The following is a 14,668-nucleotide window of genomic DNA, read 5'->3' as shown; positions in this document are numbered from 1 at the left end:
AGAAATATTTGCTACAGTAGAAAATTTCAAAGGTCATTCTGGGCACAATTAATTTGGACCAACAAACCTACGGTAATTTTGTTTGATTCATTTGATCAAGGGGTGAAAAAAACAAGCCACCAGGACTGAGTTATATTGAACAAGTTATTCTATCTTGGACTGTGAATATATCATAGACTGAGTTATTTTGGACTGTTGCTTTGGACTGAGTTAGCTCTGCCAAGACTTTGGAGCTTTCAAGTATGATTGTGAATTTCACTTTCCCTCAGTGCAGGCTGTGTCTTGTGTGTAGACTGAAGATGTCCAATTGAGCGCAGAGACTGAGCCCAGATGACGCTGAACCGTCACCAGGGTGAATCCTCATGACTGCCAGCTGATGACAAGGAGGGGACAACTAACCCTAGAAACCAAATGGCATATAAAGTGAGGCCCTGAACTGCTGCAGCAATAGAAGATGAAAGGACTCTTATGCTCAGTCATTGGACACCTGCACCGAGGGGTTAATGTCATGAAGGGCAGGGATAGATTCCTCTTTAGAGTCTGTTCTTTTGCTAACCAGGGAAAGTAGTGAAGTCACCCCAAAGTGATGAGGGCATAATGCTCCCCGTGTTTCCCTGCAACAGACACCCATTTAAAAATTGCGGTCAAGAAGATCCGAAGAAAGAAGATTTCTACAGACATTTGATATTTCAGCACCTGCTGGTCCAATGTTGTTTTTGTTTTGATTTTTTCCGTTTTTAAGCCCAGGATGTTGTTTTTTACCAAAGCGGTTTTCTATTGGTAGCAAATAAATAAATATATACATATGTAGGAGCAATGCAATAAATGATAAATGGTATAGTTTAGTGGCAGGTTAATTAATTAAAGTGATTGAAACCAGTGGTGGAATGTATAGTACAAGTTATTTTTAATGGTTTCAACACTCCGATTAATTATTTTGCTAATATGTATACTATATATATATCTATATATAATTCCCCCACATGTGCTCCGAAGCCCCTCCTCCAGCTTGCTGTATTTCTGCCATGTGGCACACATGAGGCCCCCTCCTCTAGCTTCCTGTATTATATACTGGTTAAAACAGGTATTGAGGTGATGGGTTTATAGCAAATGGACAATAGACTTGTGACATCATTCCCCACATGGTGGGGCTAGACACACCTTTTAGCTGGACATTTAAACGAACCAGGACACATGTGCACTTTCTCTCTTGTCTCCTGGAGGATGAGTGGTCCACGTCTATCTGAATAATGTAACATATGAATAATGCTTGTTTCTGATTAATGCATTTGTATTTATAGTTTTATATTGTTTATTATTTATTAACTAAATCAATTTAGTAGTTCAATTCTTGTGTGAGCATTTTCTTATTCATTACAATCCATTGGAAACCTTTACAATACAATGCCTAAGTCTTTTTCCATGTCTGATTTCCCAAGCAGTTTCCCATTTAGTAAGTAATTATAGCATCTGTTTCTCCTTCCCATGTGCATAACCTTACACTTATCTGTGTTAAACCTCATTTGTCATTTTTCAGCCCAATTCTCCAATTTACTCAAATCTGTCTGTAGTTGCAAAGTGTCCTCCTTTGTGTTAACTACCTTACTTAGTTTTGTATCATCTGCAAATACTGATATTTTACTGTGTAAGCCATCCACTAATAGATCATTAATAAATATATTAAATAGTAGGGGGCCCAATACAGAACCCTGTGGTACCCCACTAGTAACCCTGGCCCAATCTGAGTATGCACCATTAACAACCACTCTTTGTTTTCTATCACTAAGCCAGCTACCTACCCATCTACACACATTTCCCCTAGCCCATGCTTTCTCATCTTACTTACCAATCTTTTATATGGGACAGTGTCAAATGCTTTAGAGAAGTCGAGATAAATGACATCCAATGATTCTCCTTGGTCCACTTGAGAGCTTACATCTTCATAGAAGCTGATCAGGTTAGTTTGACAGGAGCGATCCTTCATAAATCCATGTTGATATGGAGTTAAACATTTATTAACATTGAGATATTCCATAATGGTATCCCTTAGAAACCCTTCAAAAATTTTACCCACAACAGATGTTAAGCTTACCGGCCTATAGTTTCCAGGTTCCCTTTTACACCACTTTTTGAATATTGGTACCACATTGGCTTGCCGCTAATCAAAAGGAACAGACCCTGTTTCTCTATAGTCTTTAAATATAAGGAATAGAGGCCTGTCTATCACATTACTTAACTCCCTTAATACCCGAGGGTGAATGCCATCAGGGCCTGGTGATTTGTCAATTTTAATCTTACTAAGGCGGTTCTGCACTTCTTCCTGGGTTAGGCAGGTAATACTTAATTGGGAGTTTACATTATCACTCTGCATTTCCCCTGGCAAATCCTTTTCCTGTGTGAACACTGTTGAGAAAAAAGTATTTAAAACATTTGCTTTTCCCACATCGTTCTCTATGATTTAACCCCCATTGTTCTTTAAAGGGCCGACACCATCAATTTTAATCTTTTTACTGTTTATATCATTAAAGAATAGTTTGGGGTTTGTTTTACTTTCCTTAGCAATGAGTCTCTCAGTTTCCACTTTTGCTAAATGTATTTGTTTTTTACACATTTTATTTTTTTCTCTATAACTTTTTAATGCTTCTTCATTGCCTTCTTGTTTTAGCTTCCTAAATGCCTTGTTCTTGTTATTTATTGCCCTTTTTACATCCTTATTTAGCCATATTGGTGTTCTCCTGTTCCTAGCCCTTTTATTTCTGTATGGTATGGCTAGCTCGCCGTGGGTGTGTAAAACTGATTTAAATATTTCCCATTTATTTTCTGTGCTCCTATTTTTGAGGACATTGTCCCAATCAATTCGGCGAAGGTCCTCTCTAAGCTGATCAAACTTTGCTTTCCTGAAATTCAGCGTTTTCGTAACCCCCTTCCAGGGCACCTTACTGAAGGACAAGTGGAATTGTATTATATTGTGGTCACTGTTCCCTAGGTGCCCATCGACTCGTACTTCTGTTATTCTATTTGGCCTGTTGCTTAAATTTATGTCCAGAAGGGCTGACCCTCTAGTTGGGCTACATTTATTCCGTTTGTTAAAAAGCAAAATGGCAGGGATACACACAGCCCAAAAGAAATTGTGGATCTCTTTCAGTCTTACTATAAGAATTTATACAACATTAAGAACCAATTCGCAGATATGCCCCCATTAGACCTCTCTTATAAGATAAAAGAATGCATTCAGGAACAACCTATGTTGAGTAGTTCAGCTCTGAAAGCTTTAGAGGAGGAGATTCCAATAGAGGAGATCAATTTGGCAATACGGTCCTCTCCGTCGGGTAAATGCCCTGGTCCAGACGGATTTACACCGGCGTTTTAAAAAAACTTTAGGGAACAACTCTCTCCAATAATGGCAAAAACTTTCAGTGCTATTGATGAAAGTACTGGATTTGTTCCCCAGTCTCTAGAGGCACACATTAGTGTGCTCCCTAAGCCAGGTACAGACCCTTCGTTAATTGCCAACTTTAGACCGATTTCTCTCTTAAACATAGACATTAAATTATTTTCAAAAATCTTAGCTGAGAGGCTAGCCCCTTTACTTCCTTCCCTAATCAATAATGATCAGGTAGGATTCGTCAAAGGACGAGAAGCCCGGGATAATACTATTAAGACATTACTTATTATCTCCAAGGCAAAAACTAGCTCCACACCACTAGGTCTTTTATCTGTAGATGCAGAGAAGGCTTTCGATAGAGTCCATTGGGGGTTTATGGAGGAAGTCTTAAGACAGATAGGTCTAGGTCCTCATTTTCTACAGAAAATCTTAGCCTTATATAATTGTCCAACAGTGCGGGTTAGAATAAATGGTTCATTATCCAGCCCATATAAGATCAACAATGGAACCAGACAGGTCTGCCCACTTTCTCCATTACTTTACGTAATGGTAATGGAACACCTAGCCAACGCTATCAGAAATAATATCAATATTCATGGATACATGATAGGACCTAACTCTTATAAAACAGCTCTGTATGCAGACGATTTACTCCTTTATATATCACAACCACAAATATTGTTTCCAATGATTTTAAAGGAATTTGATAGGTTCGGATCACTTAGTAATTTTAAAGTCAATTATTCCAAATCAGAAGCCTTAAATATATCCCTTTCTCAGAATGAGGTCCTTCAAATCATAAATAAATTTCCATTTAAATGGCAAGGAGAGTCATTGAAATATCTAGGGGTCGTGGTCCCTTCTGATTGTTCGAACTTAACTATCAAACTTTATTAAGCAGAACATACAGAGACCTAGCGAATTATAGTAAATTTAAACTGTCCTGGTTCAGAAGGAAAAATGGACGTTTTACCCCGTTTCTTATACATATTCCAAACTATACCAATTTCCCCCCCTCTTAGTTTCTTCTGTAAATTACGATCAGCTTTAACCAAATTCATATGGGGTAAACTCAAACCTCGCATAAGCATACAGACCCTTTCTCGACCTAAATCTATAGGTGGTGCTGGTCTTCCCAATTTTAAGAGGTATTTTCAGGCTACTACATTACTTAGGATTCTAGACTGGCACTTTCGGGCTGATGCTAAACAATGGGTGGGGGTGGAACAGGAGGGTTTAGATATACCTTTGAGACATCTGCCGTAGTGTTCTGGGGAGTCATTGACTATTGTCAATTGTAATTTAACTAGAGACACACTTAAAATATGGCACACTCTGAGAAAGAAGGGGTTCCCAGATAGGAATATTACCCCACTTACATAATTGTTTTTCAATCCATCCTTTCTCCCTGGATACTTGCGCGGATCTTTTCGCGGTCGGAGGGCAGTGCAGGATACCCGATTGTTTCAGGTGTTAGAAAATGGGGAGTTGCCTTCTTTTGTCTCTATACAGGCTCAGTTTCCAAATAAGAAAATTAGGTGGTTTGAATACTTGCAATTACAATCCTTCCTAGGGACACATAATTTTGATAAAATTTCGAATTCAAACTTCACCTTTTTTGAGAAATTGTTCGTAGAGGAAAATAAGCCGCCACATGCTATATCAGTGATTTATGGGGGATTAAGCAGAGAGGGTGAAGCGGAGAAGTTAACATTTCAGCAGGCGTGGGAGAGAGACTTGGGGATAAGCTTGTCTCCTGAGGAATGGGAAAGGGGGTTTCTCTTCACTCATAAACTTGCTAGCGCTGGGATTGCACAAGAGAACTATAATATACTTATGAGATGGTATCATTACCCTTCTAAACTACATGCAATATATCCAGCAGTTTCAGGGGCTTGTTGGAGATGCGAGAGGGAGGTGGGCTCTATGATTCACATTTGGTGGGAATGCTCTAAGATCAAGCCATTCTGGGAGAAGGTTTTCGACAATTATCAACGAATTACGGGAAACTGTGTAGCAAGGTCCCCTCAAATAGCTCTTTTGTCAATTTTACCTTCTTCAATAGGGACTCAGAAGAGAGATATTCTTCGGTTTTGTCTAACAGCAGCACGAATGGTAATCCTGCGGTTTTGGAAACTTACCAACCCCCCTGACATATTAGACTGGTATTAGGAAATGGACAATCTGTGTAGAATGGAGGAGCTGTCTGCAGACTGCAATGGTACAAACGATAAATTTAGAAGGATATGGAGTGGATGTATTTTGTTTAAGGACTCACCTAATTTCTATAATTTGTTCCACTGACTTTTTCACTTACATAGGAATTTGCACATTAATATATATATGATTTTAAGGACCTCTTTATCCGTAATCCCTCCTCCCCCTTCCCTTATCTTTATTTCCCACTTTTTTTTATCCTATGTCTTTCCTCTGCATAATATAGAGAATACTTCCTCTCTTGAATACCTTGTTGGTGTTTGCCATATTGTTACTGTTATTGTCTACCATGGTATGTTTGACTTACTGATAGAAAGTTGTATTCTCATTTTTGAATACTAGATATTTTCTATGATTCTATATATTATCTGTTTGCATATAATATATTCTTTGTTTATAAAATGCTTAATAAAATAGATTGAACATTAAAAAAAAAGCCTGCCAGAGGTCTAGGCCTGTGCCAGCTTCAAAAATGCCTCCATGGGATTTAAACTTGGTCCTGGAAGCCTTAATAAAATCACCCTTTGAGCCCATACATGAGGTGCCAGATAAAATTCTAGCACTAAAAACAGTGATTCTAGTGGCCCTAACATTGGCGCATAGGGTTAGTGATTTGCAGGCCCTTTCTATTAATCATCCTTTTATGCAGGTGTTAGATGATAGGGTGATGTTAAGGCCAGATCCAGCGTATCTCCCCAAGGTGGCCTCAAAGTTTCATAGGAGTCAGGAGGTAGTTCTTCCCTCCTTCTATAGTGAACCAAGGACTGCAGAAGAACACAAACTTCACACATTAGATGTCAGGAGAGCCCTGATACAGTACCTGGACAGAACTAGGCAGTGGAGGACGGTTGAAGCCTTATTTGTGTCATTCCAGAGAATCAGGAAGGGGTGTGGTGTTACAAGGAGGACCATAGCTAGATAGATAAGGGATGACATTAGTGTGACGCCCCTGAGAGTTCAGTCACCACAGAGGTACTGCACCTCCTCCTGAGGTGTGGTACCCCACAATTCAGGTAAGGTGGAGACACTTGACCACACTCCAACACCTGCATCCCACACAACATAGTAGTGTAGCAAAGCACCTTTGGTGGCTCCCTGTTGTGAGTTCATTTTCCCCTTCACCATTGAGGTCTGATGAACTCCCTCTTCTTGTGAAGGAAGGTAGTGAGGCTGATTACCATGCACCTGGGCAGGATGATGATGACTGGGTGACGGGAATTGCTGACTGGATATAAGGCAGCCGACGCCCTTCTGCCTTGCTGGTGATTCTCTGAGGGATTCTAGGAGACCAGTCTGATTCCTGATCCTCAAAAGCTAAGTTTTCTGCTCTGCTTTTTGCTTTTGTGTTTTGGTTTTGTTTTGCCTTGTTTTTCTGGATTTCTGCCATTCCCTGCTGGGGTGAGCTGAATTCCTTTTTGCTCTGTCTTCAGAAAATACCTGAGTACTGATATAGTCTTTTTGAAGCCTAGCGTCTTCAGGGCTTTTTTCCCGATCAGTCTGTTGGCTCATGTTTTGATAGGGTTTTTGCGGATTGCAGACAGCAGCTTTTCTATCCTGTCCTATTTAGTCAGCTTGGGCCCCATCATTTGCTCAGCCTATCTTTCTATCTGTGTTACTGTTTTTTCATATTGCTTCACCGTCATTATATGTTGGGGGCTGCCTATTGCTTTGGGGTCTGCTCTGGGTCAGTTTAGATTTCCCTTTCTGTCTTTTGGCTATTTAGTTCTCCGGCTGTGATCGAGGGGTCTAGGGCACCGTAGGAACCCCCCACGGCTACTGCTAGTTGTTGTTGATAGGTTCAGGTGTCTGCAATCCGATAGCTGCCAACTTTTCTGGTTTTCTGGACTTAGCTAGTATTTCTGTTTTTGCCTCCTACGGTGACTCAATCATAACAGCTCCCTGCTTGGAACACGAAGAGTGCTGGGGGGTGGGTGGAGCTTAGTTGCACAAGAGAGCCGAGATTATTAGGACTAGGTCAGTCTGTGAGAGGAGATCCCCTGAGTGGGATGGATGGAAGGAGGTGCTGCAGCAGTCTCCTGTGACCTGGAGCTGCTGGCACTGGAAAGAGATATAGAAAGCCTGGAACATCTTAAACTTGGGTTTAACCACAAGTACTTCATTACAAGCACTAGAAAGGAGACATTCAGAGAAGGCATATGTTGGCGGAGTGTTGGAACGGAGTACTTCATCTTGCCTGGAGGTTGGCTGAGCACCTGACCTGGAGGACACAGCACCGAGGCGGGCACCTGAATGCACAACAGACTGTGAGTAAAGCTTTGGAACTACATGCCCTGGTGTCCTCCGCTTATTCCTGTGCCAACCCACTCAGCACTGCTACATCTCTGTGCTTAACACTGCACCATTACGCTCTCCTCACTAGCTCTTCATCTACACTGCCCTGGGACTACAGCCTTACCTGTGGAGGGCCACAACATCGTTGCAGCACCACACCATCTGTCCCAGAGGATCTGTCTGCAGCGTCGGCTTAACACCTTCATTGCCGAACACCACAGGCGGCGTCACGAATCATCCACTTATAAACTTTAATCAGCCACGCTTAACACCATTCCTGTTACATGGGCGCCCAGGGCCACGGACCGGGTCGCCGCTACTGTGACACTTCCCTCTGAGATACCGGCCTGGTACCAAGTATCCCACGGCCCTGGCGGGTGACCCATACACCTCTAGCAGGAGACCAGTTCCTGGATACCTGAAAGCCCATTCTAAAAGGGTAGTGTCGACCTCCTGGGTTAAGAGTGCGGAGGTGTCCATCGACGGAATATGTAAGACGGCCATATGGTCTTCCCCTTCTACCTTTTATAGACACTATCGTCTCAAACTGTCCTATTCTGTTGACCGGTCCTTTGGGAGGAAGGTATGACAAGCAGTGATCCCTCTCTAGGGTGGTTTGATTTATATAAATCTCTCAGGTGGTGCTGTCATGGGAGAACAGAAAAAAATCTAAGTTACTTACTGTTAACAGGATTTTACAGAGCCCATTTTACAGAGCAGGTATTCCCTTCCCCTGCTTTGTCACTTGTGGTGAGCACTATTAAGGGTGTTAAGAAAATTGGATTTGGTGATGGTTATGCTACTAACTGTCTGGAGGGTCTCTTGTGCTCTGAAACCAACCTGATGAGGAGGAGAGGTACCGCCTTTTTATTCTGTAGGTTTCCTGTCCTGGTAGGAGAATACCCTCTCTCCAGTGGTGCTGTCTTGGGCTCTGTAAAATCCCGTTAACGGTAAGTCACTTAGATTTTTCAGCATGATATGTGCTGAAGGAGTTAGGCAGCCATGTTACAGGTGGGTTTTTAGGTGAGTAGGTAAGAGATGGGTGGGACGCCTACTCACCATATCTTCACCTCAAGGGTGTGGCTGGGGAAATAAATGTCCAGCCAGTTTTTTTTCTTTTGTCTGTGTTGGGTAGAGGCAAGTCTGATGCTCCTTTGAGAGCTGCCATATGTGTGGGTCCAGAAGTGCTGGCCAGGACTGTTTATGAACTTTTTATTTCTTTTTGAGCCAGAAAGGCTTTTTTTCTGTTACCATTTTGGGTTTATGATGCAATAAACCACCCAGAGACTTTAACCCCATGTGTGCCTGTGTCTACCTCGAGGAGCAGCTAAGTGAGCCGACCTTCCACAAGGGATAATCATTCAAAGTTTGAAAATTGCAAATTTTTTACATTTTTTGACAAATTTCTGATATTTTTATAAATAAACTCAGAAAATATCGACAAATTTACTATTAACATAAAGTACAATGTTTCATGAAAAAACATTCTCAAAATCAATGACAAATGTTGAAGCCTTCTAGAGTTATTACCACACAGAATGACACTGGTCAGATTTGAAAAATCATTAAGGGGTTAAAGATATGGATTTATAATAAAGCTAGAAGATTTTTTTTTATCTTTGGATGTGCTTATCCTAGTTTTTCTCAATATTGGGCATTCCTGTTTGGTCAGCAGTCTTAGGCTAGTTTCACTATTGCGCCTTTTTGTGCAGCGCTTCATGCGCACTTTAAACGCAAGCAAAAACGCTTGCAAACGCATGTAAACGCAGTGATTTTTAGACGCATCAGCGTGCGCATGACGACAAAAAACTGCAGTGTTTGTATGCGCTTTAATGCGTTTTTGCATGCGTTTGCATTTTTATGTGCATGCGCTCTCTAGGTGTCACATTTCACAGGATGAAAATCCTTGAAACATACTCCACCAATGGGACACCAGTGGGCGTGTGTCATGGGAATTCTTTATATATACCCTACAGCTGAATTCTTCAGATTTTGTTGCCTTTTCCTTTGTCAACATGGATCTGCGGTGGAAGAGTTTTCGCTTCAGCTTGGATCTGGACATCACGCTGTCTCAGGATTTTGCATTTGCTTGCCAGCAACAAAGGGAGAGAGAGAGACAGCGAAGACGGCAGGATCAGCGATGTTTGTGGATACATCCGATTATTGAAGTCCGGGAGAGGTGTGAAACATACCACACCCTCTACAGCGAGCTCCAGGGAAACCCGATGAAATTTATTGACTATACCTGGATGTCCCAAGAAATCTTCATAGATTTGCTTGCTCGTGTTCAAGGAGCCATCCGGAGACAGGACACACAGCTCCATCGTGTGATTCCTCCTGAGGAACGGCTCCTGGTCACATTATGGTTCGTAATATTTAAAAACCAATGCCTGCATAATTGTTTTTGATCTGCCATGTACTAATCCAAAGCCTGTAGAATTATTGTTCTGCCATGTAGTAAACAAAAGGCTGCAGAATTATTGTTATGCCATGTACTAATATTTTTTCATTTCAGTGTTTTACAAAACCCTAGACATAAATATTAATTTTTGTTCTTTCTCAGTTTGGCAGATTCCTGGCTACTGGAGAGACCCTATCTTCACTCCACTTCCAGTCCCGGCTTGGAATCTCCACCTTGTCGGGAATAGTTGCGGACACCTGCCAGGCTTTGTGGGACGTTCTCTGTCCAGAATTTATGCCCCTGCCTACCGCGGAAAAGTGGATTGATATTGCTGAAAAATTCTGGACAGTCTGCAATTTCCCCAACTGTTTGGGAGCGGTTGATGGGAAACACATCAGGATCAACAAACCCGCAAGAAGTGGATCGGAGTACTATAACTATAAAAAGTACTTTTCTACAGTACTCATGGCCATTGCTGATGCAGGCTGTCTGTTTGTTGCAGTGGACATTGGGGCATTTGGCCGGGGGAATGACTCACAGGCTTTTAAGAACTCAGACATCGGCCGTAGGTTGTATGGCAACCATTTTAATTTCCCCATACCACGGCCTCTTCCCCACACCGAAGGTCCACCACAGCGATTTGTAATGGTTGGGGATGAGGCCTTTCAAATGTGCCAAAACCTGCTGAAACCCTACTCCAGCCGGGACTTGGACCACACGAAAAAAATATTTAATTACAGACTGACCAGGGCACGAAGAGCTGTAGAGTGTGCTTTTGGAATTCTTGTCTCCAGATGGCGCATTCTCAGCACAGCCATTAATCTTAAACTGGAAACAGTGGATGAGGTGGTGAAGGCATGTAACATACATAGTAACATAGTAACATAGTTTTGAAGGCTGAAGGGAGACCTTATGTCCATCTAGTTCAGCCTATTTTTAGTGCAGCTGTTCTGCATTGTTGATCCTGGGGATGGCAAAAAACCCACAGAGTAGAAGCCAATTTTCTCCATAGGGAAAAAAATTCCTTCCCCTAAGCTGGGTCAACCATCTACTTATAATATTCTGCTATTCGTAACCTTCTATACTGTTACTCACAAGAAAAGCATCCATTTCTTTCTTAAATTCATTCAGTGAGTTGGCCATCACCACTTCCTCGGGAAGAGAATTCCAGAGCCTCACTGCTCTTACCGTGGAGAACCCTCTTCTATGCTGGTGCAGAAATTGTCTTTCCTCCAAACGAAGAGAATGCCCCCTTGTTCTTGTCACAGTCCTTGGTACAAACAGTTCATTGGAGAGATCTCTGTATTGCCCCCTGATATACTTGTACATATATATTAGGTCTCCCCTAAGTCTTCTCTTTTCTAGAGTAAATAGACCTAATTTTGATAACCTTTCTGGGTATTGTAGTGAACCAACTCCATTTATCATTTTAGTAACCCGCCTTTGAACCCTTTCAAGTTCAGCAATGTCTTTCTTGAGCACCGGCGTCCAAAATTGCACACAATACTCCAAGTGTGGTCTGACGAGTGCGTGTCTTCTCCTCTGCTGGCGAGCGTCCTATGCAGGTAACCAGCTTTTTCAATCTCTGCTCTGAATCCACTCCTGTGTCTCCATTCAATGTCAGCAAGCAGTTAATCCTGAATGCTATCTATGTGTTTTCAACTATGCAAGCTTATATCTGGTAACCAGCTTTTCCAATCTCTGCTCTGAATCCACTCCTGTGTGTCTCCATTTAATGTCAGCAAGCAGATAATCCTGAATGCTATCTATGTGTTTTCAACTATGCAAGCTTATATCTGGTATATAGTTTTTTCAACTTACTCTGCTTGTCCCCTTATGTTGTGAGGTCAAGAAACTTTTCAAAGTGCTTTATGATCCATGTAGCGCTGGACATGTGTTTATTTGACCACAACATTTTATTGGGTCCTGGTGTCTCAATTTAGTGTGATTGATTAACGAGAAGAGAGAGAGCAAAAAAAATAAAAAATCTTAGCCTTAACCTCCTATATATTCAGACATAACTAGGGGGAGCATTTATGCAGGGGGCATTTATGCACATGTAATCGAAGTACATGTATCAAAGTACTACTGGCAGTTGTAACATGGCAGTTAGACAGGGCAGGAGACAGGTAAGACATTTATATACATCTACTCCCTGTACATTTGGAGCACATCAAATATATACCATATGCATTTGTGTAATTTTTATCCTGGCCGCTGCATTCACACACATCCACCGCCCTGGCATTAACGCTCTACAACTCCATCCATATCGGCTCCTCGCTCCTTTCCTCTCCTATGTATAGCACTCACGCTCTTTTCACATTGTTAAATTGCACAGACCCAGTCAGTCCCACCATTCAACATCAGAGACGCTCTCACAAATCACTTAACCATCTGCTCACTCTTTCTATCCTCCTTCTCCTAGTCGCAGGAGACATTGCTCCCAACCCTGGTCCCCATGTTATAGAAAGTCAAACCCCCCGACTGCTACACTCAGAAACCCCTCTAATCTTATTAATATTCCCTGCATGCCATCTGTCTCTCTTAATTGTGCACTTTGGAATTCTCGCTCAGTGTGTAACTGTTTCTCTTATTCATTCTTGTCTCGACTATTGTAACTCTCTTCTAATTGGTCTCCCTCTGACCAAACTCTCCCCTCTCCAATCTGTCTTGAATGCTGCAGCCAGGATCATATTCCTCACCAATCGTTACAACGATGCCTCTACCTTGTGCCAGTCATCACTCTGGCTACCCATCCACTCCAGAATTCAGTATAAACTTATTACCCTCACCCACAAAGCCCTCCATAGCTCAGCACCACCTTACATCTCCCTTGTTTCAGTATACCACCCTACCCGTGCCCTCCGTTCTGCTGATGACCTGAGGTTAGCAACCTCAATAGTCAGAACCTCCCACTCCCGTTTCCAAGACTTTACACGTGCCGCGCCAATTCTTTGGAATGCACTTCCCAGGTCAATACGATTAGTCCCCAATCCCCACAATTTTAAGCGTGCCCTGAAAACGCATTTATTCATACTGTCCTATCGCCTCAACACATTAACCTAATCTATCCCTGTGTGGCACAGCCAAAAGTTTTACCATAACCAGATTTCCCGCATCATGTTCTCACATGCTTTATGCATCCATTAGCCCTCTGTGTTTGTACTGTTACACACTTAACATTATGGCTGGTCCATACAATCAGGGCAACTGTTACCACCCACCTTTCGTGTCTACCTCTTTCCTCATAGACTGTAAGCTTGCGAGCAGGGCCCTCTTTCCTCTTGGTATTTGTTATAATCTACTGTATGTGATTGCTGTAATGTCTATTGTCTGTACAAATCCCCTCTGAAATGTAAAGTGCTGCGGAATATGTCGGCGCTATAAAAATAAAATGTATTATTAATTTATTATTTATTATTTGTACAGAGGGAGAATTATGTTTTCATCTTGTGTCCCCAGACCTCTTCTAATGCATCCCATGACCCTATTTGCATTGGTGGCAGCTGCTTGACACTGGGCACTCCAATTTAGCTTCTTATTGACTAAGATGCCTAAGTCTTTTTCCATGTCTGATTTCCCCAGCAGTTTCCCGTTTAGTAAGTAATTATAGCATCTGTTTCTCCTTCCCATGTGCATAATCTTACACTTATCTGTGTTAAACCTCATTTGTCATTTTTCAGCCCAATTCTCCAATTTACTCAAATCTGTCTGTAGTTGCAAACTGTCCTCCTTTGTGTTAACTACCTTACATAGTTTTGTATCATCTGCAAATACTGATATTTTACTGTGTAAGCCATCCACTAGATCATTAATAAATATATTAAATAGTAGGGGGCCCAATACAGAACCCTGTGGTACCCCACTAGTAACCCTGGCCCAATCTGAGTATGCATCTTTAATAACCACTCTTTGTTTTCTATCACTAAGCCAGCTACCTACCCATCTACACACATTTTCCCCTAGCCCATGCTTTCTCATCTTACTTACCAATCTTTTATGTGGGACAGTGTCAAATGCTTTAGAGAAGTCGAGATAAATTACATCCAATGATTCTCCTTGGTCCAATTGAGAGCTTTCATCCTCATAGAAGCTGATCAGGTTAGTTTGACAGGAGCGATCCTTCATAAATCCATGTTGATATGGAGTTAAACATTTATTAACATTGAGATATTCCATAATGGTATCCCTTAGAAACCCTTCAAAAATTTTACCCACAACAGATGTTAAGCTTACCGGCCTATAGTTTCCAGGTTCCCTTTTACACCCCTTTTTGAATATTGGTACCACATTGGCTTGCCGCCAATCAAAAGGAACATACCCTGTTTCTATAGAGTCTTTAAATATAAGGAATAGAGGCCTGTCTATCA

At 41.7% G+C, this 14,668-nt stretch overlaps 1 long non-coding RNA gene across 1 annotated transcript in view; it reads left to right on the top strand.

The window, feature by feature from the left end:
* The window catches only part of LOC141087949 (uncharacterized), a 30,814-nt gene extending 25,120 nt beyond the window's left edge, over nt 1-5,694 (top strand). Inside the window, exon 3 of the long non-coding RNA XR_012231771.1 lies at nt 5,451-5,694. This is a non-coding gene — a long non-coding RNA (uncharacterized lncRNA). The remainder of the gene's footprint in view (nt 1-5,450) is intronic.
* The last annotated feature ends 8,974 nt before the right edge of the window (nt 5,695-14,668 follow it).

The sequence above is a fragment of the Dendrobates tinctorius genome, unplaced genomic scaffold (assembly GCF_039654945.1).
Source record: "Dendrobates tinctorius isolate UK_male_01 unplaced genomic scaffold, ASM3965494v1 ptg000036l, whole genome shotgun sequence".
Taxonomy (NCBI): domain Eukaryota; kingdom Metazoa; phylum Chordata; class Amphibia; order Anura; family Dendrobatidae; genus Dendrobates; species Dendrobates tinctorius.
The sequence above is the reverse complement of the archived record's forward strand: the minus strand, read 5'-3'. Positions and strand labels throughout refer to the sequence as shown.